Source organism: Molothrus ater, chromosome 3 (genome assembly GCF_012460135.2).
Source record: "Molothrus ater isolate BHLD 08-10-18 breed brown headed cowbird chromosome 3, BPBGC_Mater_1.1, whole genome shotgun sequence".
NCBI lineage: Eukaryota > Metazoa > Chordata > Aves > Passeriformes > Icteridae > Molothrus > Molothrus ater.
In genome coordinates this window covers 111,996,939-112,018,023 of record NC_050480.2, presented here as the reverse complement: position 1 = coordinate 112,018,023, position 21,085 = coordinate 111,996,939, and the positions used below count along the sequence as shown (strand labels likewise).

At 46.1% G+C, this 21,085-nt stretch overlaps 1 protein-coding gene across 1 annotated transcript in view; it reads left to right on the top strand.

The window, feature by feature from the left end:
• The first annotated feature begins 561 nt into the window (after window positions 1–561).
• Window positions 562–21,085, top strand: part of EXTL3 (exostosin like glycosyltransferase 3) — a 147,212-nt gene continuing 126,688 nt past the window's right edge. The window contains exon 1 of the mRNA XM_036379655.2: window positions 562–679. The gene's annotated coding sequence lies outside the window, so the exon portion shown is untranslated. The remainder of the gene's footprint in view (window positions 680–21,085) is intronic.

Genomic DNA, 21,085 nt, shown 5'->3' with positions numbered 1-21,085 from the left:
CCAGAGAAGCTGTGGCTGCCCCTGGATCCATGGAAGTGTCCAAGGCCAGGCTGGACTGGGCTTGGAGCAACCTGGGATAGTGGAAGGGGTCCCTGCTCATGGCAGGGGTGTAGAATTATGTGATTTTTAAGGTCCCTTCTAAAGCAAAGCATTCTGGGACTCTAAGTTTGTACACAAACACAAACACATATATATATAAAAATAAATACATACATACATAAAATATATGCGTACCAGATATCCATAAAAATACATACATATATATACATACATGAATATATATGAATATTTATTCATATGTTTTATATAACTATATATATATGTATGTATATATACACATGTATATAACGTCACGTATACATTGATAGCCATACAGCGATATACATTTATACCCTCACCCTATTAGCACCCCAAATCACCCTGCGGCTCACCCCCCGCCCCTTCCCACCCGAGGGGACCCCACACGCGGGAGGTGCCACCAGAGGGCACCGCGCCCCCATTTTTGGGCGCCGCTTCCCAGAATGCAGCGAGTGGGGCCGGGGGCTCCGCGGGCTCCGCACGCCGGGCTGCGGCCGCAGGGACAGCGCGGAGCTCCGCGGGGCAGCGCGGCCCCTCGCCAGGTAAGCGCTGCTCCCCGGGACGCTTCGGACGGCAGGATGTTATTGAATTTCATTTTATGGTATGTTATTCTATTGGATTTATTTGCTGTTGTTTTTTTTTAATTTTTAGTTTATGGGTTTAGCTTTTATTTTAAATTTTCCCCATTTATTTAAGTATTTTTTGTCTTTATTTTATTCTACTTTATCATCACTCCTCGCCCCAGAGGAGGGGCGCCCCGGACCCAGCCGGGGAGCAGCACCAGCCCCTCCCGAGATGGGTCCTTCTTGGAGGGAATCCATCCTTCTCCTCCTTTCCCTTCCCTATCCCGGGATGGAGATGTCCCTGGGACTGGGGGTGTTTGGGGACTGGGTTTTTTTCCAGTGGGATGAACCCTGGCAGCTGCCTTCTTGGAGGGGGGAGCGGGCTTTTATCCCGGTCCCCAAAGTTGGGGCAAACTCGTGCCGGTGGCCCTGGGGTGGCTCCTCTCCCGCTGCGCCGGGATGGTGCAACATAAATTAGGTTTAATGTGACGGCTGCGATGAACCAGCGGGCGGGGGCTGCTCTGCCCCCGGTGAAAGTTGCGTTCGAGTTTGGCAATTTGGGCCATGGGGAATATTGGAGGCTTTGGAAGGGCTTCTGTGGAACAAGGAGAAATCCCTGCAGGGAGGGGAGCCGGGAATGGTCAGAGGGGAGGCGAGCGATGCCCGGGAGCAGAGGAATGGTTTTGGCTGCCCTTAAAGAGGAATCTCGGCAGCGCCGGGGTCGCGGTGCCTTCGTGGTTCAGCTTCGGCCGCGTTAACTCCGTGTCTGGGATGAGAACCGGAGCAGAGCAAAAGGACTTGGAGAAGTCAGGATGCTCTGGTCCCGGTTCCTTGGATCTCGGGGTGCTCGGGACTCGCCATCTCTCTGGAGTTGTGTTTTGAGTTGGTTAAAAACCTGGTTTGCACGAAAGCTCCCAGACAGAGCAGCATGAAAGAAATTTTTCCTGAGCCAGCGAGGGAAGTTGGACCTGAGCTAAAGCAAATAAACTTGAATTTCATCAGGCTGGGGCTGGGTTTCTTTGTGTTCCGCTCTGCTCTGGGCAGTCCGGACTTCCCACAGCCCCGTCCAACCTTCACCTTCAAATGTGCCTCAGTGGCCGAGCAAAGAAACTTCTGCTCTTCCGTGCAAACCCCGCTCCCCGCGGAGGCTACTCTGTCCTCTGCCTCCCTCGGGCTTTTCTCCGTGTGTTTTTCGCCTGGGTTGCTGCAGGAAGGGGCTTTGCAGGGTTTCTGCTCCAGGCTGAGATGCCGCAGACGTGGAAAGTGTGAGCATGGCTGACCTGGCAGGGCTGTGCGTCAGCCGGAGCCCTGCGCTCTGCTCCGCCCGGGGATGCGCCGGCTCCGCGGGCAGCGCTGCTCAGCTCGGGAGGAAAAGGTGCTGAAAAGGAGGGAAAATGGGTAATTTTATCCCTACTAAAAGCAGAAGGTGCTGAGGTGTTTCTCTGCCCGTCCCCATTGCTGCAGACCTGGCGAGGTCTGGGCGCTGGAGCCCAGCTGTGTCCCAGTGATCCTGGGAATGTGGCTGCCCAAAGCAGGAGCTGAGGGGATTTCAGGGATGGAGGTGCTGGAACACATCATTGTTAGGAGATTATAAGTGGATAATTTTATCCCTGCTAAAAGCAGAAGGTGCTGAGGTGTTTCTCTGCCCGTCCCCATTGCTGCAGGTCTGGGTGCTGGAGCCCAGCTGTGTCCCTGTGATCCTGTCCAAAGCAGGAGCTGAGGGGATTTCAGGGGTGGAGGTGCTGGTACACATCATTGTTAGGAGATTATAAATGGTCCCAGAGAAACCTTGGGCAAGAGCTTTCTCCCTGCTGGGAGAGCCTGTGCAGTCCCAGCAATGTGCAGTCCCAGCAATGCAGGATGGGGACTGTGTGTGTGCAGGAGTGAGGAGGAGATGCAGTCCAGTGCCATCAAAGATCAGAGATGGGGAAAATGGGGTATTAGCAGGGAAAAAAATAATTAAAAATCAAAATTAAATGATGTGTTGTGCCCTATGTGCTTTTTTTAATAAATAAGGGGGGATGTGAGCCTGTTGATCCCATAGCAATGGCCTGGGGGAACCTGTGGCTTCTCTGCTGCCCTGCCAGCGTAGAATTTACTGGTGAGACATAAAAGCACTGTAATTCATTAAATGCATTCCATCCTCTCACAAGAAAACAGATTAAATGTAGGTGCTGATGTCTCAAGTGCCTGTGAAATGCTGTTACATGAGGAGAGAGGGAAGATTTTGACACATTGCACAGGTTCCATCCATTAGTCATAATATTTCCACAGTGTGCCACACTCACATTTTCATATAAATGGATGCATGGGAAGCAAATTCAGAGGTGACACAAGAGAATGTGGAGAAACTCAGGTGGGCTTTTCCCCTGCAGGACCCTTTGCTGCCCAAGAGGAACCTCCATCTTCAGTCCATTTGTGGCTGCTTTCTTTTTTCTGATGCATTTTTGGCTGCTTTGTACCAGTCTTCCTGCTTTGGAAGGAGGGAGGGAGGATGGAAATATTGCAATTCCTGTTGAAGAGTTTGACATTTTGTAGCAGATAAAGCCAAATGCAGACAGTTGCTTTGGTTTGGCTCCTTTTTGCTGAGTTTAAGGGAAGGCAGGATGGGATTCAGGCTGGAGGTGGAGAAAGGAGGTGGCACATACATCCCTCATGTCACAGTGGCATCCAGCTCTGGTGTTTTTAGCAGGCATACATCTCTGGGAACAGGCTCTTGCCAACTGGTTTTGTGCCCAGAAACTTGAATCACTCATATCCAGCAAAAATATGAAGGTGAGGGAACATCTGCTCCCATATCACTGACGTCAGTTTTTGTGGCAGCTGTGATTTGGTCACTGGGGATCCCAAAAAGGATTTTGTGACTGTTGGGTGAGTTGGAACCGAAGGTTCACAACTGCTTCCTTCATTTCATCTATTTTTCTGTCTCCCTTGGGAATGAGGAAAGGGTTTCCAATCCCATATCAGCATTGGTTTTTCTTGGATCTGTAGTTGGTCTCTGGTGGGTCCTGGAAGCAGCTGCCTGGAAATGGTCAAGCAGGATTTTTATGGTTCTTGTTGCAGGACCAGGAGAGGTCCTGGTGGTCCTTCAGATGCTTGAGGTTGTCAGATCACCTGCTGACTGCTCCCAGCCAGGGATGGCTCTTTCCAGATGTGCCATTTTTTGGGTTTCTTCCCAACCATCCCCTGGATTTTCTACAACTGGGATGTCCAGTTGTAGAAGGAGATGGAGCTGCTCTCTGGGCTGTGTGTCCTTTTTGTATTCCCTTGGAAGAATCAGAGAGTTTTCTATGGAATGTGGCCCAGGGATGCTTTTTCCTTCAGAATGAGTCTGAACTTGTCCAGTTCAGCTGCAAAACCCTCAGCTGCTTGCGTGGGCCACTCTTTAAAAACAAAGGCACTCAAAAAACTATTATTTTCCCAAGAAATAGCTTTGGTGGCTGTGACTGTCACTGACTCACATTCCTGGTGGTTAAATGATGGCTTTGTTCCTATTAGTTAATAAGGCAATTATTATGATAGGAAAGTAACAGGAAATTGTTAAACTAATTAATTCAATTAATAGGAAATGTTAATGAGCATCTGCCCTTCTCTGGGGCTGCCTGTGGATGATCTCTGTATGAGCCTGTGTCCACTCCAGATATCAGAGCAGAGGCTCCACTGGGGAGCTGGGGGATCCAGTTTGGCCATGTGGCTCCACAAGGGGACCATTTGCTGGCCAGCCAAGTGGCTGGCATGGCAAGGGGAGCATCCAGCTCTCAGCAGGAGCTGGCAGCAAAGCCAGGCTGGCTTTTGACTCATCTGGCTGGGAGGTGGGAGCGTGTCCTGGTGCCAAAGGAGGAGAAAGTCCTTATTTCTGAAATAGAGCAGAAGAGGAATTGCTGTCAGCGATGCAGAGGAGCTGGAAGGAGGCAAAAAGGGTGATGAAAATCATTCATCAGCCCTTATGCATCTCCAGTGTGGCCTTAGGAATGGATCCACCTTCAGATGGTCTCAAAATAGTAAAAAATCTGATGTTCCTGGCTGCCTTGAGTGCCACTGCCCTCATCTGCTCTGATCTTGTCCCAGCCTTCCACTGAGTCCTGGCTCTGGCCTTGGTTTGCCAATCTGAGATTTCTTCCAACCAAAAATCAGAAAACTCTGAAAATTTCAAACAAAAGCCCAAGCAATTCTTTCTCTTGCAGCTTTCATTTCACAGTTCAGCTCCCTTTCTGGCTGTAATTCCTGCTGGGGCTTCTGGCTTCCTAGAGAAAGGGTAAAAAAAGAAAAAAGAAAGCAGGCATTTAATAATAGATCAAAAATGAGATTATGCAGTAAGTCAGCCCTCCCCTTCCCAAAATGCAACCAAAGACATAGCAAATCACCTTGAAAAAGGAAAGGAAAACAGTGTAGATCAAACCTGATGTTAAGTATGGATGAGGTGTTTATATTTTATTTAATGGCTGTGTGCTGTCCTAGAGCAGCCACTCTCCCCTGAATTTCTGTTTGTGATTAATTAAACAGTAGAGATGAACTGGGATGGGGCAAATTCAGTGGATCTCCAAATGGGAATGCACAGGCTGGCTGCTTGGCACAGCTGGTGGTGGTTGTAGTTGGAGGCAGCTCCCAAAAACCTGGAGGTTTGATGAGAGGCTCCTTGTCCATCCCTGATGACTCTGGACCAGTTCTGACCACGCTTGGTGGAGCAGTGGGGTCGCCAAGGGAAGGGAACCCAAGGGGCTTTGTGCCAAATGAGTGGCTGCCAGCAGAAGTGCCATGATGGAGGGAAGAGGTGATTATTAATCATGGCTAATTAGTCACCAGCCAGGCTGCCCTGGGAAGCTGGGCAAGCCCCAGCCTGGGCCAGTGCTCAGCCAAGGCTTGATGAGACACAACTCCTCTGGAAAGGAGGCTTAGCCCTGGCATTGGGCATCGAGGCTGTCAACCCCAGGCCTGTTCTTGTTTGCTGTAAATCCTCTGGCTCTTCCAGGTTTGGGGTTTGGTGGGGCCATTGCCACAGGCCACGTGGGAGGGTGGGAGTTGAGATAGGCCTGTGGGGAATGTCTCCTGCTGGATCATCCCAGAGGTCTCCAGAGCCAGGGTGGATGTTGTGTATGCCAAGAGTGCAGGCTCTGCTGGGCTGGGCTGGGCTGGGAGGGGCTGCGAGGGGAAGGCTCTGGCTCTTGTACAGTGGCTCCACCAGGACACCAGAGGACCTTCAGCCTGACCTCCCTGAGGTGCTGGTTGCACCCTTGATGAGTAAAATATCAAGAGGGCCACGAGGCATAGAGAGTCCTCTCTCATGTCATCCTTGTCCAACGGGGATAACCCATCCTGGGTCATGCCATGAGGATGAGCCTCCACACAAGACCACGTTGGAGGGGCTTGGAGCAACTTGGTCTAGTGAAAGGTGTCTCTGTCCATGGCAGGGGGTTGGAATGAGATGAACTTTTAAGTTCCCTTCCAACATAAGCCACTACACGTTTGTATGATTCTATGAAATGCAGCTGTAGATTTCCTTTCTTGCTAAATCACCCAGTTTTAAGCACAGAAGGTGCCACAGCCCCTCTCTGGGAGAAGAAGAGGCTGAGGAGCCACATCCATCACAGCTCTGGTGGTGAAGGCAGGGCAAGAAGAGAACAGGAGCAGCAATCCCGTGCTGGGTCTGGCACATGGGGCTGTGAATGTTCACCAAGGGTTGCCAGAACACCAGAGGAGGCAGAAGTTGCTGGAAATCACCACTCCCATGTGTGATTATCGTCCGCTAAGGTGTTCATTTACCTTCCTTGTCACCTTCTTGGTCTCAACTTTCTACTTGTAGAGTTGGAGAAGAATCTGTTTCATCACCTGCTGGGCTGCTGCTCTTCTTGTTTATTCCCCAGAAGGAAGAAAATTAGATGTGCCAGAGATGAAACTTCTAAAAAACCCAAAACATTCAGACTTTGGAAACAACCACTTGGAGGTAGAATGAGCCTCAACTAGAAAATATTTGTCTTCCACCTTTTTCTGAGACTGGCTGGGACTAAAGTACAGGGAGAAGACGGGGCAAGGTTTACTTTCTTTTAATTTCAACTATATTCCGAAAACGGAGCAGTTGGAATTGCCTTTTTTCCTTGAAGTTGCTTTGCCAAGTTTGGGTGGAGAAAACCAGCTGAAAGCCTTGCCTTGGTGGATGTGGGATAGAGGCAGGAACACATTTATTTTCTTTGTTTACCTATTTTTACCAGTGAGGCCCTAAGGCAAACAGCAAAGCCGAGGCATGCAGACAACAGGAGCACTTTTCCCTCCCAATCCCTTTTCCCAGCACCAACAAGATCAGCACTAGATATGCAATTGAGTCAGCAATGCAGATGCCATCAAATGTCTGCTTTATTCCAGAGCATGAATCAGAGCCGTGTCAGAGCCTCATATCCTGCATCTCCTGATAAGAGTGCAGTTACCTCTGAGGGAACCAAACACGGTGAAATCCCATTATCCTGCCTCTGCAGGCACCTATAACTCACTGGGAACAGCAGTGCAGATTTTAATGCAACTTCTGCTGCAGCACGTGCAGACTGCAATTCTTAAAAATTTTAAATTTTTTTTTAAATTTAAATCCCACATCCTGGAGCCAAAAATGTTGTGGGTTTATTATCTGTTTGCATTACATGGGAGCAGCATGTCTCTATGTAGATACATATGTATATGAATATATAAATATGAGCATTTTCTGGAGCACAAGCTGTCTGTGTTAAGCCCTGTTAGACCAGTAAGAGCAGCCTGTGCCACCAGTCCAGGTGCTGGTTGCTCACTCGATGTGCTTTCCCAATATATGGTATACTTGGAAAAAAAGTGGATTAACTTCATTTGACTCTCCAACCATGCTTTTACCTCCAAAACCATCTTAATTTCAAGGTTTTAAAATCTTTCCCTTTTGGTTTGCTGTGGGAATCACGTGAAGAAGTGAAACCCTTTACACCCAGAAGTGTTCTGCTTCTCCCCTGCAGGACTTTTCCATGCCCAGCTCTGTGACGGGCCAGCTCAGTAACAGAGTTTCCTGCTATTGTTCCATGGGGACAGCTTCTGGCTCCCTCCACAAGGGTTATGTGTGGTCACTGGCTTTTGCATCATTGCCTCTTTTCTCCTGATCCCAGGACACCAGCTGTGTTCTGTTCCTGCTGCAGTCCCCATTCTGCACCTGGCCTGAAAAGCCTCAGTGGGATGGAAGGAGGCCTGCACTAGTGCAGTTTATATCCCCTAAAAATGCAGTTTATATCCCCTATAAACAGACACAACAGTGAAATTTTGCTAAAATCTGTCTGGATTGCCCCCAGGGGACATGTGGAGCTGTTTAAAAGACATTTATGCCACTGTGGTGGTGGTGGAGACAGAGAAGGATAATTTTCACCTCAGATTCCTCTTTGAGGGGCTTGTTTGTTCCTTGGGGTTTTTCTGCACCAGAGACTACAGAAGTTGAGGGGGATAAAAAGCATTTCTGTGGTTTCCCATCTGCAGATTTGAGGGAAAATGAGTTCCAATCCACCACCTTGAGTTACATCATAAATCTCACTGCAGAAATACGGAGCCTAGACATTAATAATTAGGAGCTTGCACAATAAAGGACTGGAATATTTCACAAATGACACATCATCTTTCGATCCAGCTGATGCTGTGCAGAGATCTGTGTGAAAGTTCTGAGCAGCCAAGGTGCAGAAGTTTTTGCTCCCATTTTTGCCTCTTGAAGAAGAAGAAGAAGATGGGAAGGAAAAATCAGATTGCATCCCCAAAGTATTCACTAAAGCTCAAGTATGGGAGTTTTAATGTTTCCCTCTATTAGAAAGTGTTTGTATGTGCTGAAAGAAAATTATGCCAATTAATAGTTATCCTTTCCCAGCTTCCCACGTCTTGAAATCCCTCCAGTTCAGCCAAGCTGCTTCCTATCAAACTTCACACAAAAAAGAAAGAATCTGCTGGGCTGTGACTGAACATGAGCAATGTTACTCCCCAGGGGTCCGTGTCCCTGAGGTTTGAGGGCTGCAGGAAAAGGGCTGTGGGCTGTGAGATGACAAATGGAACCCCACAGTTGCTCGTTCATGCTCCAGCAAAGCTTTGGTTTGGGTTGTAGATATTTCCCAGCCACGAGGCTGAAATCTCAGCAGCTCTAATGTGAATATTCTTCACCTTTTTTTGTTAATGCAGTTTGAAGTAATTGGAGGGCTGGTGATATTTTGAGCAATTTATCCACCTGGGAAATGATGACCTTGGATTTATTCAATCAAATATTATCAAGATTAAGAGTGCAAATAGCTGAGCTTGTCAGTCACAAGGAATTGTGTTGCAGCCTGGGCTCAAATCCATCACCTGAAACCAGGGGACTCTGGCAAGATATTCTTCATTCATCAGCAAGAGGCATCACAGCAAGATCATTTCACTGTAATTCATCAATTTATCAGGCTACTCAATTAAGTGGGGGCTGGAGAGAGGATAAAGGGAACGATTCTGTCTGTTGTAATGAATCTTTGACCACCTGAGGACTTTTTTGCTTCTTGCTTTTTCGTGTTTCATGCTCGAAGGCCTTGTTAAAAGGAAAAAGTCACAATGGTGGTGCAGAGAGGCTTAAAGAATTCAAAGGATTGATGAATTAGAGATTTTGCTCTACCTGGGTTGTCACTGACCTGGGCCTGACAACCATAATCTGAAGAAACCTTGGAGAATCTTGGGTGGATTTATGGAAGAAAATGACTGAAGTGAAACTTTGTGCAGCCTGGAGTAAAGGGATGAACCTTTAGGTCCATCTTAGTTCTGTTCTTCCTGTGTCTGTGGTGCAACCCCAAGCTCGTTGGTGAAGCATTTGGGAGCGTGGTGCAACCTCTGGCTGCTGGGAGGGTCCTGGTTGGCATCAGCTGCCCTGGGACATTGGCAGTGTCATTCTGCTGCTGCCTGATGCCAAGGAGCTGGGCTGGGGGTTTCTTTATCAGTGTGGTATTTTAGACATTTGGTTGTTCCCAAGCTCATCCAAATACTGATTTTTCTGCGTGGTTACACCTAAATCTCTAGGTTGTTTCACTGCTTGGGATCTCTGCTCAGATCCGTGACACAAAACCCAACATCTGTGTTGTTTTCTTATAAAATGAGCCCAATCACCCCATACATTTGTGCCACCCCAACGACTTCTGAACCTGGGCAAGCCTGGCAAAGAGACACTGGGCTGAAGGGTAATGAAGGTTGTGTAAGTTCATGAAAAACAGGCGTGAGGGATAGCCCAGGTACTCACGGAGCCTCGGGGCGGGGTGGAGCTCCAGCTGGATACCAGACAGTCCCCAGGAGGGAGGGAGAGAGATCTTCCAGCTGTTCACGGGATCCACCAGCGGGAGCCAGAGCGGGGCGGGGCCTTTTGCTGCCCTGACACACTCAGGCCCATGGATGCCCATCTCTATCTGCAATAAAACTGGTTTTCAATTTCAATGCGGCGGCAGTTTCGGCAAAAGTAGCCCGGAGTGAGGTGTAGCTGCTCGTCTCTGCTTTCTGCAGAAACACAGCAAAAGGCTTGAGCAAGTCCAGGTGCTCCAGATCAGGAAAGCATTTCCTCCTGCCTGGGTTTCTCACGTGTGCTGTTGTTTTCTTTCAACAAAAGCAAGAGAAAGGGAGAATTCATTTGAACTTAATGCTAAAATACCTCCAAAAAGATGAAGCAAAAGGAACTGTTAGAAAGAGGGATAGGTGGAGATTAAAACCACTTTCTTTCTCTCGTCGTCCCTTGCACACTCATTATACAAATACATAGCCTGATCATCTGCTAAACAGGAAAATAAATTGTAAAGGAGACAATACAAATCAGGATGAAAGGGGAAATAAAAAAGAGCCTGAGTCAGGTCTGCTCTGCTTATCTGAGCCGAGGGGGAGCCTGCCTGGTGCTCCTGACAGATTTTTTCAGGCAAGATAATGCATCGGGTTGATGACAGTTTATGAGATAGACTTCGAGGGGTATGAAAATTGCTGGTAGGTACTTGAATGGCTCTGACTGCACGGAGTGAATTGGAGTCGAGTCGCAACAATTTCCCTAAAGCTGTGCAGATTAACATAAAAATACCAAGGAAGTCCAATCTTTGAATTTTTATCTGCTTCAGCTCGAGAGAGTCAAATAGGGGCATTACAGAAGTGCCATCCATTTGAATCGATTGTCACTGCAGCTTTTGTGGAAAGGCTGCATCTGGGCTTATTGATAACGTTGTTGAGGTGCTTAGAAACACAAGTGTGTTGGGTTTGTTTTCCCTTTAGTAACTTATTCTTCTTTCTGGCGTTTTGTTAAGATATTTTTTAGTTCTGGTCTCCTCTGGAGATCTCAGCTGAGCTGAGCATTGGTAACAGAGATGCTCTGTGCATCTTTTCTCCGAGAGTTTGCCATAAACCTGAATCTGTTTCAAAGCTTTCTTGTAAATTTTAAGGTAATTTTATTTGCTGGAGGAAAAACTGAGATGAAGGAGAGAATCTAAGAATTGTGATTTACTAAGCTTTTAGTGAGGAGGCTTAGCTAGGTGCTTTTTTTCCTTGGTTAAACCATATAAGCTGAAATGCAAGTTTAGTGGCCAAACCTCCTGTTGGTCTCCATCCTAGCATCACTTCACCCATTTTACTTCCTCTGATGCTCTCTGCCTGCACAGAGAAGATACAAAATCAGTCTCACACACATTACAGAAGTAACTTCATATGTGAAGTTTCAGGTTTGGGGACAAGTGTTTGAGGTTCTAGATGTGTCCTGCTGTCGAAGAAACAGGAGGCAAATTCCACCTACTGAGGGGGCTGTGTCACTGAGAGCCTTGTGCTCCTCTGGTTGAAAAAATTGCTTTTTAGGAGCTGTGGCCAATGACTTCACCGTTTTGCCTTTGTTCTCATCTGTATAAACAGTTCCTGCACCTAAGGAGGTGGTTGTGAGAATTAGTCATTGGCTTTAGAGCTCTTTGAAGACTGCAAGTGGTAGATTACAGCTCAATGTTTATTAATGCCATGGCTCAATATGATGAGAACGTTTCAGAGCCCAGCTGCTTGCAGTGGGCTTTGCCTCACTGATCTCCCCCAGCTGTGCTCCCCCATTACCTGGCCCATCACACCTGAGCCATGGGCTGCAGCAGCAGGGAGCCTTCCCTCTCCTCACTCCCCCAGCAGGTTCTGCTTCCCCTGGCATCCTGCCACAGCACAAGCCAAGTTTAAATCTGGTTCTGTGTTTTTGGCTTCGTTCCTTCAAAATGTTTTCAATTTTCTTGGCTTTAACCGATCCCAGTGGCATCTTTTTATGATGCACTTTATTCTACTGCTTCAAGTGCAATAACACTCCTAAAGTTCAGTCTATTTTTAATTACAAAAAAAAAAAAAAAGGCAGAGCATAGCACTGTTCTGTCACTGGTAGTGGGAGAAAGGGAGGATTTTTCTTCATCTTTAAATTTGATTGAATTTAAATCTCTATGTACGTAGTGGTTTTTGCTGTAATTGGAAGGGCAAGTGGTTGTTTGCTCTTGCACTCTTGGGAGCCAATAGTGGTATTGATTAAACAAAAGCATTGCCACGTGCTGGAGGATCTCAGAGTGCTTCAGGACCGGTGAATGAAGATTTGGACAATGTCACAACTTTCTCTGCTTTGCTCTCTGATGAGGAAGCTGAAGAAACTTTGTAAGGCTGATACTCAGGTAATGCTTGCTGGGACAGCTCCTGATCTGTAGCAGTGATTCCCATGTTTATTCTCCACTTTGCCCCTTTCCCTGAGCTCTGTTTGGCTGCACTTGCACCAGGAAAATCTTCCCTTGCCTGTGGCTGCTGTGGTGGTGTCAGCCCAAGAGTTTCTGCAGTTCCTGTGCAGGCATGGATTTATGGGGAGGGGAAAAAAAGGATGGGAGGAGGACAGTGGCTATGTTTGGGTTGTGTGAGTGTCCTCTCCTTGACAGGTAGGTTAAAGAAAATGTTTAGCCAAGTGGTTTTTGCCACTTTTCATTTTACTTGCGCATCAGCTCTTCCTTTGCATGAGAATAGAAATTAATTTTGTTTCAAGTTCTGGAAACCTGAAGACATGCTGAATAGGTAGAATAGGTTTGTTCTATTTATAGGTTGCAGAATTTCTTTGTACAATAAACCAGTTTGTTTTAATTTAAACTATGTATTCAGCATATTGAGCTTAATTTTATTTAACTACAAGTTTGACATATCTTTTTCATTGTTTTTTAAATTTGTGACATAAACCCAAAGTACAATGAAAAAGTTAGACTAGTCATTAAGAAGCTTCATTTACCATTTTTAACATCAAATGTGTTGGCTTGCATAGTTTATTCATTTTTACAGATGCCCAACTGTAAAAATAGGACAGCTTTGCAGTTCAGGCAAAGGCCTGATTTATGAAGGAATATGCTTTTGTTGTTCTCCACAAGCAAACATCAGCCTTTCATTAAAGGAAAAAAACCAAAAAACAACAAAAAATGCAAAGCAAGAGAGTTTAAATCAATCAGAATTGAAGTATTTTGCTCCTGTTTTGCATCAATAAATCCTGTATTAAAGGCAGAAAAGGCAGGATGGTTGAAGAAGGATTGGCAGGCAAGTTAGCAAGAGTGTTCCTCGTGGACTGGTCTCAAGCCTGATGTTAATCAAGGTATTGACTAATGATAGAGCAGAAATTAATGGGATTTGGAGGTGTCATCAAAAGAAGAAAAGCAGGAGATCCCAGGAGAAGAATGACTGACTTTGGGACCATTTGTCTGTAAGCAAATGTGAGTTCTTGTACTGCAAACTCTGACAGAAAGCTGGGGGTTCTGTGTGGGAATTGGGATGTATTAATCAACCATAGGATAGTTCTGATGCCCTGATGATAAAGATACGTCTGGGATCACATTTGTCACCTGAATTATTCCCACTGGTGACAAAGAAATGCGAATTCCACTGCAACAGGTTTTAGTGAGGCATGGTTTAAAATGCATTTTGCATTCCTTGTCCATAGGAGAAAGATTGATTCCAGCTGGAAAAGGTGCAGCTGAGGGCATCTGCTAGAAATGATCTGGAGAACAGGGAATCCAGCCCCCAAAATGATTAAAGGAACCTGGATGGTGATGTGGTGACAAAAAAAAGGCAGAGAAAAATTAGATTCCTCCTCTGTAAATACACTGGTGTAAATACCAGAGAGGGAGAAGAGTTATTGAAGTTAAAATGACAATTCTGGCACAAGAACAAAAGGCTCTGAAAAAGTTGAGGCTGGAAAAGAGCAGAATAGCTTCAAACCAAGGGAGGTGCTTGAAGAGCCTTCTAATGGGAATTGTGTAAAGGGCTAAAAACCTGATTGCTGTGAAGATGGAGCCTGATAAATGTATTAATGGGATTATGCAGCGTGGTTGGCTTCAGCATTAAGGGATCAGACTCTGGATTTCCGGTCCTGCGCTTTTGCAAATACACTTAAGAATCCTGCAGGTATGAAAAAAAACATGGAAGGTTTACATTTGAAGAAATATTTTCATTCTGATTCAGCTTGCAGTGGATTTTGCTGTTTCAAATGCACTAAGAACTGAATTGGGTGAACTGTGGAAAGGAGGAAGCACCTTCTGAACTGGGAAAAAGCAGCAGCTGCCACCTGCTTCCTTCTTTTAGTGGTCAGCTTTGGCAGCAGGCCTGTGCTACTTAGATATCTATTTTTTAAAATTTAAAGCCTTTTGTATGGTAAAGTTAGGCCTTGAAATAGATTGTGCTCAAAGCACTGACAATTTATTGTTATTGTTATTTATCATTGTAGGGTGCTTTTTAAAAAACCTGCAGCACTTAAGGCCCACGAGTGTTTATTATGGATCCCAGCATTCTCGTTATCGATCCCTGTTTTCCCCATTTACAAATAGTCCCCAGATTTCTGGTTGCTTTACTAAAATCCCAATAAATAAGACTTAGTGCCTTTTTGTCAGGAGGCCATGGTTATTTTATAAAAGACGGGTGCCAGGCTATTTTAGCACAGTGTAACTTAGATTTCATGGGCACTTTGTGCTCAGGATTTCCATGCTTTCTATGTTGTGATTCAGCCTCAGCTCTCCAGTCTTGTGTGCCATTGAGAGCTGAGTCTTCCCCATCCTCTGTCCTTAGGGATGTTCTGCCTGGAGGTCTCTGTGATTCCAGAGGGACACTGGAAATATGGGATGTCTGTGGTTATAGGAGAATTTCAGATGCACTTTCAGATGTGGCTGTGGGATGTCAGAGCTCACCATCCCTTCACCCTTGTGCTCTCTTCACTCAGCCCCAGCATCTCTATTCAGCCTGGGGGCTTGACCCTGACTATCTCCAATATCCAGCGTGTTCTCCTCACTTCCCATGTGTGCTTCTTATTCACTTTCTCCACTCAGGATGTAAATGGCAGATGGTTTTCTTTTTTGGTTTCAAGGTCTTCCCATCGGAGCCTTTCAGACATTCAGCCTCTCAAACAGGTTCAGCTTAATTACCTCAACTTTTTGAAACTGAAAACCTCGAAGACCTGCTTTTATTTTGCTTCAGCTGAGTCAGTTTGTGGAAAACAGGCTTGAATTGAGTGATCACAAGTGGCTTTTATTACAGCATCCTCACTATTTGCCAAAAGCCTCCCTCAGAATCACCTCTCGTTTGCTCAGTGCCTGTTTTGTTCTGAGGTCTGTTGGCTCTTACATCCTGGACTTACAGGGCCCCACTGTTGGTATTTGTTCTTCTTTCTATATCTGCAATTTAAGACTCCCTTATCAGCCAGTTCCTCAGAGTATTTCTTTTTCTCTCTAGCCATTTTTAAAAGCTCTCTGCACACATCCAAACCCAAGAGTGGGGTCTCCAGTGGACCTCTAGCAGAATCCCAGCAGACAGCCTTTTACAGCCTTTTCCCAAAGTGACTCTAATCCAGAACGATCGTTTTATGCCTGCTATCGCTTTGGATTTTTAGCAAACACAGATGATTCACTCAGCTCACAGAAAGAACTGTGGAACAGTGTCCCAAAAGATTATTTAAATGGAGTTTTGGGAGTGGATTTGGGGTGACCATGGGTGGTGTGCAGGCTGAAGGTTCTGATTTTGGTGGGGGGTTTTGAGGGTGGGTGTTTTCCCCAGCCACCTGCAGAATCTCTGTGTTTCCCAGCTGCCTTTACTACAGGATGATGATAATTTCTAACAGACTGTTTTCCTGACAAGGAAGAATTATCCCTGGTTTACATTTTGGGAGCTGGACCTGGGGAGAAATGGAACAGCTGGCTTAAACACACAGGTCTGTGTGAGCAGAGTCTGTGCTCCCCCAGTTGTTTCAAGGACTCTCAGCAATCTGGCAGCCTGTCAAGGCCCCTCAAATTGGGTGGACTCAAGGGTGAGCTGAAGTGCTGGAGCATCACAGCCTCGAGCCTGGTGCAACAAAGCACACGCTGAAAATGATGCTTTTGTACTTTACCCAACTGCTTGGTTTGCAGTCACTTTTAATTTAAGTTTAGACAGTGCTGAGTGCTTAATTTAAAGAAAAAAAAAGTGCTTTTGGTAGACAACTGTGTAATGCCTGAGCTATGCCACAGTTACAATGTGTAGGTGTTTTGGGGATTGTGTTATAGACAAGCAAAATGATTGTTTCTTTTTAACTTCTGTTTAAATGATGGAATATTTAGTAGAGCAGAATAAGCTGATGCCTGCCAGCTTTTTCATACCAGTGGTTACCAGATGTGCCTGTATTTAGAACCCCACCATCTGTTCCAGGGTGGAGGCTGGGGCTAGTCTAGGTATTTGGATGTGTCTTCTTCCTTGGGTATCTCTGGAAAACTTCAAAGCATCTGTGCTGAGATGAAGGGGAAGCATGGTTAGCTGTAATACTCCAGGAATTCAAGGGAATGTTCCAGAAATGCAGCTGATTCCTGAGTGCAGCAGGGTTTGGAAGGGGAAGGAGCCTCGAGGAGAGAGGCAGTGCTGGGATTTTGTGCTGTTGCTCAGCCATTGCCAAGATCCAGTTGGAGTTTTGCTTGGCTGTCACCAGGCTGGGCTGCTGCTTCCTGCTTTGGATTCTGTCTTTCCTAAGAGTCCATGCAATTTCCAGGAGTGTTGCAATATGGAAATTTCTTAATGGGATTTTAGAAATTATTTCTGTAGGTAAGTTCTATTTAAATATGTTTTAGATAGTTTCTTTTGATGCTGGATTGGTGTAGAATTACTGTGAGCTGTTACAGAGCAAGGGGAGGGAAACCTGCTCTACCTTTACCCTCTCCCACCATGTCCAGCTCCCCCAAAGGCAGAAGTGACCCATCACACTGAAATCAATTTTTGGTCATTTTGGGGATGGGGAAAAACATATTTTGATCAACAAACTATTTGGGAAAAATACTCACCTAGTACTGGTTACAGCCTTTGGGTGACAGTGATCTGGGAAGGAGGGAAAGCTACACGTGTCTGTATCCATCCAGAATCTCATGGTTTATTTGTCACCAGTGTCATCTCTCAGAACTAAAAGAATTGTTGCTGAAATAGGAAAAAGATCCTTTTAGAAAGCTTCTTGTGAAGAAAAGTTCTCAGAGTGGTTATGAATGGTTTTATAAAGAAGGCATTGTGGTAATGGGGTTGGAACAAGATTTTTAAGGTCCCTTCCAACCCATAGCACTATGTGATTCTGTGATAATACAATCATTCAATTAATTTATCTAGATGTTTGTCCCTAATCAAGCATGTGGCAGTAGAATTCAACATATTCAGAGTGTGATCCATAATATTCCACCCAAACAAAAGCTTCTACTCCATTTCTTGCCCAATGATTCTTCTTTTACAAAGCCAGGTGAAATAAATCCAGTAACTGTGCCCTCATTAACAAGAGAACAGGTATTTATTTTCCTCATCCCATTTAAGCACCAGGCAGTGTCCTCCAGCATCTTGCCAAAAGCTTCCACTGCTTTTATAAGCTTATTTTCTTTTGCTGTCAGGAGCTGGTTCCTCTGTGCAGGATGCTGACAGTCATTGTGTTTGCTCTTTGGATCCCAGCTGGGGCTGCTCTGGCTCCAAAGCAGAATTAGGATCTGGGAGGGAGGGAAGGGTCTGTGTGTCCATTCCTGTGCTGACTTTTCCTTTCCTGCTCCTGCCAGGAGATACTGCTCCTGGGTGTCTCATTTCATGTTCCAGCCCTTGCCATGCTTTATGGCCAGCAGTGGGGGGCATTTCACAATACCCCTCGTGCCCATGGGGTCTTCAAAGGGCTTTATTTAGCTGTACTGAGATGCCTTTACCTACCACTGAAATGAAGCTACTTAAGCTGCAAAGCCTGGCAGCTGCTCCAACAGCAGGAGCACGACCAGGCCACTGCTTTTTTGTCATGAAGTAAGGGAAGAAAAAAAAAAATCCATATCCATTAAAAAACTGCAGGGAAAATGTAAATTGTCAGAATATAATTACCTAAACTGGAGTTTGGCCAGCATTCCAGATTAACATTTCCTCTCGTGAAGCCGTGGGATACCTGATGGCCAAAAGCAGTCAGAGTCTCAGCAGGATTAAAAACTGAGCTTTGCTGTGTAGTTGTTCCATAGTGGCTGAGAGATGTAGATAATCTATTTAGCACCTACAGCACCCTGGGGCTAAAAAGTGGCTGAATCCTCTGAAATCCGATAGGAGTGTCTGAGGTTAAGACTGCGGTCTGAAAGCATTCCATGGAACTTGTAAAATCCGCAGATGGTCCGACCTTGGTGCCGTCTGCTGTGGAAAAGGAGGAGAAAGGGATTAAAAAAGATGTACCAAAAAGATTGCAGCAGGGAAAAGATGGAAGCTCAGGGTCCTTCCTCCCTGCCACCGTTGTTCCATGTTTTTCTGAGGTTTATTTCAGGCCATGGAAGTGTGCCATGGAAATGTGCATTAGCTGGCTCTGAAACTCCTTAATACCTGCCTGCAATGAGTCAATGGAATTCAGAGCAGATTGGAGACACCGGGATTCAAGCCATGCTCAGGAGGAAGTGGAGTAAGGAAGAGGGAATGTGGTGGGGGTGAGGAAAAGAGGGGAAGTGGGGACCATTTACATGGAGAGGACACAAAGATGGGATGGCATTCACTGTGTTCAGCTGCAGCTGCTAAGTGTAGAGTAACTTGCAAGGCAATAAATATAAGGGACGTTCCCAGCCTGAAATGATACAGAAGTGTCTAAAGAGGTTCTGTCAGCAGAATTCCACTCTGGTTTGGGTTGGAGGGGACCTTGAAGCTCCTCCAGTGCCACCTCCTGCCATGGGCAAGGACAACTTCCACCCTCCCAGGTTGCTCCAAGCCCCATCTCCAACCTGGCCTTGGACATTTCTTGGGATGGGGCAACCACAGCTTCTCTGGGAATTCTATTCCAGGGCCTCACCACCCTGACAGGGAAGAATTTCTTCCTAAAAGTTGAACTGAAGGCCAACATCTAAACTGTGGCTGCTTTTTAGGTGGCTTTGCTTTACATTTGCACACTTCCCTACAGTAGGATTAGTGTTTTTAGTCCTCCACCCTGTCAGCTTCAACTCAAGGTCACCATGGAGTTTCCAAGTCTCTAACAGGACTGGCAGTGTGAACTGAGTCTGTTCCTTTGGGAAAACAGGTTTGGAAGCTGATAGGAGTGAAAGGCTTTTCCTTGCCAGGAAAGTGTCGAGCAACTTTATCGGCAACTTATTTTCTTATTTAAATAATTATTAATCATAGATTATAGACCCTGCCCTTCAGGATCCATTTCTGATGTGGAAATTTTACATCTATATGAGAAATAAAAGCCCAGATGGCAGGAAAGGTGGGAAATGAGGGTGTTTGAATACAGTAGTTTTTCTTTTGGGATAAGCAGAAGGCAGAGGAGCAGTGGATTTTTCACTTGGTAGAAGGGAAGCTAAAAACTCCTCTTTAAAACCAATTCCTGTAAGAGGAAGAAGGGGAAACACACAGAGAAGGGGATTAAATCTGAAGGTGTCTCCGTCAGTATAATCTGTAATAGCCTTGATAGTGCTTCCTGAAAGGGAGACTTGCCAGACCAACTACTGATCCTGACAGCTTTTCTTTTGGGAGCTGGGAGAAGAATTGTTCTCCTGAGTTGTCCCTGAAGTGATTCTCCACTGGTGTTTCCTCCTCAGTGAGGACCTGAAGGGAATGATTGTCCTCCTGTTTCTTCCTGCAGAGCTCCAAGTAGATCAGGGTGGAATACAAAACCCCGAGCCGTGGCACAGTGGAAACAGATGTGTGTGGTAGGACAACGTGGGTGTGTTCAGTGATTTGAATGTTAATTTAGCCTTTCTACTGTGCCATAGTCATAGTCTTTTTAAAATTTTTGTCCTGATAAAATATAAAAAGTATCGTTTCTCCTTTGAACCTGCAGTACCTATTCCTGCCCTTCCGTACAGCACGTTCCCTGCGGCGAGATTGGATTTTTTTATTGTTTATCAAAGGGCAGACCTGTGCCCCCGCCTCAACCCCTCACTGGTTTTTCATCTCAAAATAAAAGTTAGTTTCTCCTTGCATTCTTTACACATGTGTAAATGACTGTTAAAAAGTGCAGACTGATGGAAAAGTGGTTTTTTCGCTGCTTTGAAGTGCTCATGTTTTATTAAAGCTGAGATTCTTGGAGCTTTTTGGCCAGAAACACACCACCCTCTTTACCCCTGGAGATAAACCCCCATTTCTTCCTTTGAAAAACTCTAATTCCCCCTAAGTTGTCATATTGTCTGTTTTGGTGTGGGATTTGATTGCCATAGATACACGTGTTTCATGGAGCTCCTAATACATAAAATTAGAATGCATAGACAGAAGACTGGACCTTTGCAACGTGGTTTGGTTGTGAGAAGATGCTGGCACTGTTACTTGCCTTTCCCCCCCTCCTTTATTTCTTCATTGGTTTTTCCCCCCCTCTTTTGCTTCAGTTACCATCTGTTGCATGCTATGTTTGGTACTTGCTTATTTCTACATGGCTCCTCTGACTTCACAACATTGAACCACTGATGCTGTTCACGCCAACCCTCCAGCGTGGATCTGGATGTTATTTTGTAACAAACTCCAAACCATAGTGGTATTTTAGTATCTGCTGATCAGTTTCCCACAACACAGTTGTTTTCCTAACCCTTTTTACCAGGAGGCACCTGGACGTCTCTCAGCGGGTCAGTGGCAATCAATCATTGTGTCCACATCACTATAGGGCTGAGGCATGACAGAGCTCCATGGCGGCATCCTCACGGAATTCTTGGGGGATACAAAGCACTTCATGGACTGTCTGAGCTCCAGCAGGACACTCCGACAGGGTTTTAGGGGACACACAGAGTTGCTCGCCCACAGAGCCGAGCTGCGGCTTCCCCTTCGAGGCAGCATCGCACGCTGCCAACATGGCGGCTCTTCCATGAGGGGAGCGGAGGGTGTGAGGGACGGGGGGCGCGCGCCCGCCTTTTAGGCGGGAAAACGCTCCCGGGCGCGGTGCGCGTGCGCAGTGGCGAGAGCCGAGCTGGGGGAAGCTTCGGCTGTTCCCGGCAGGTTCCGGAGGCGAGTCTCGCTGCTCCCCGCCCTCAACCCTT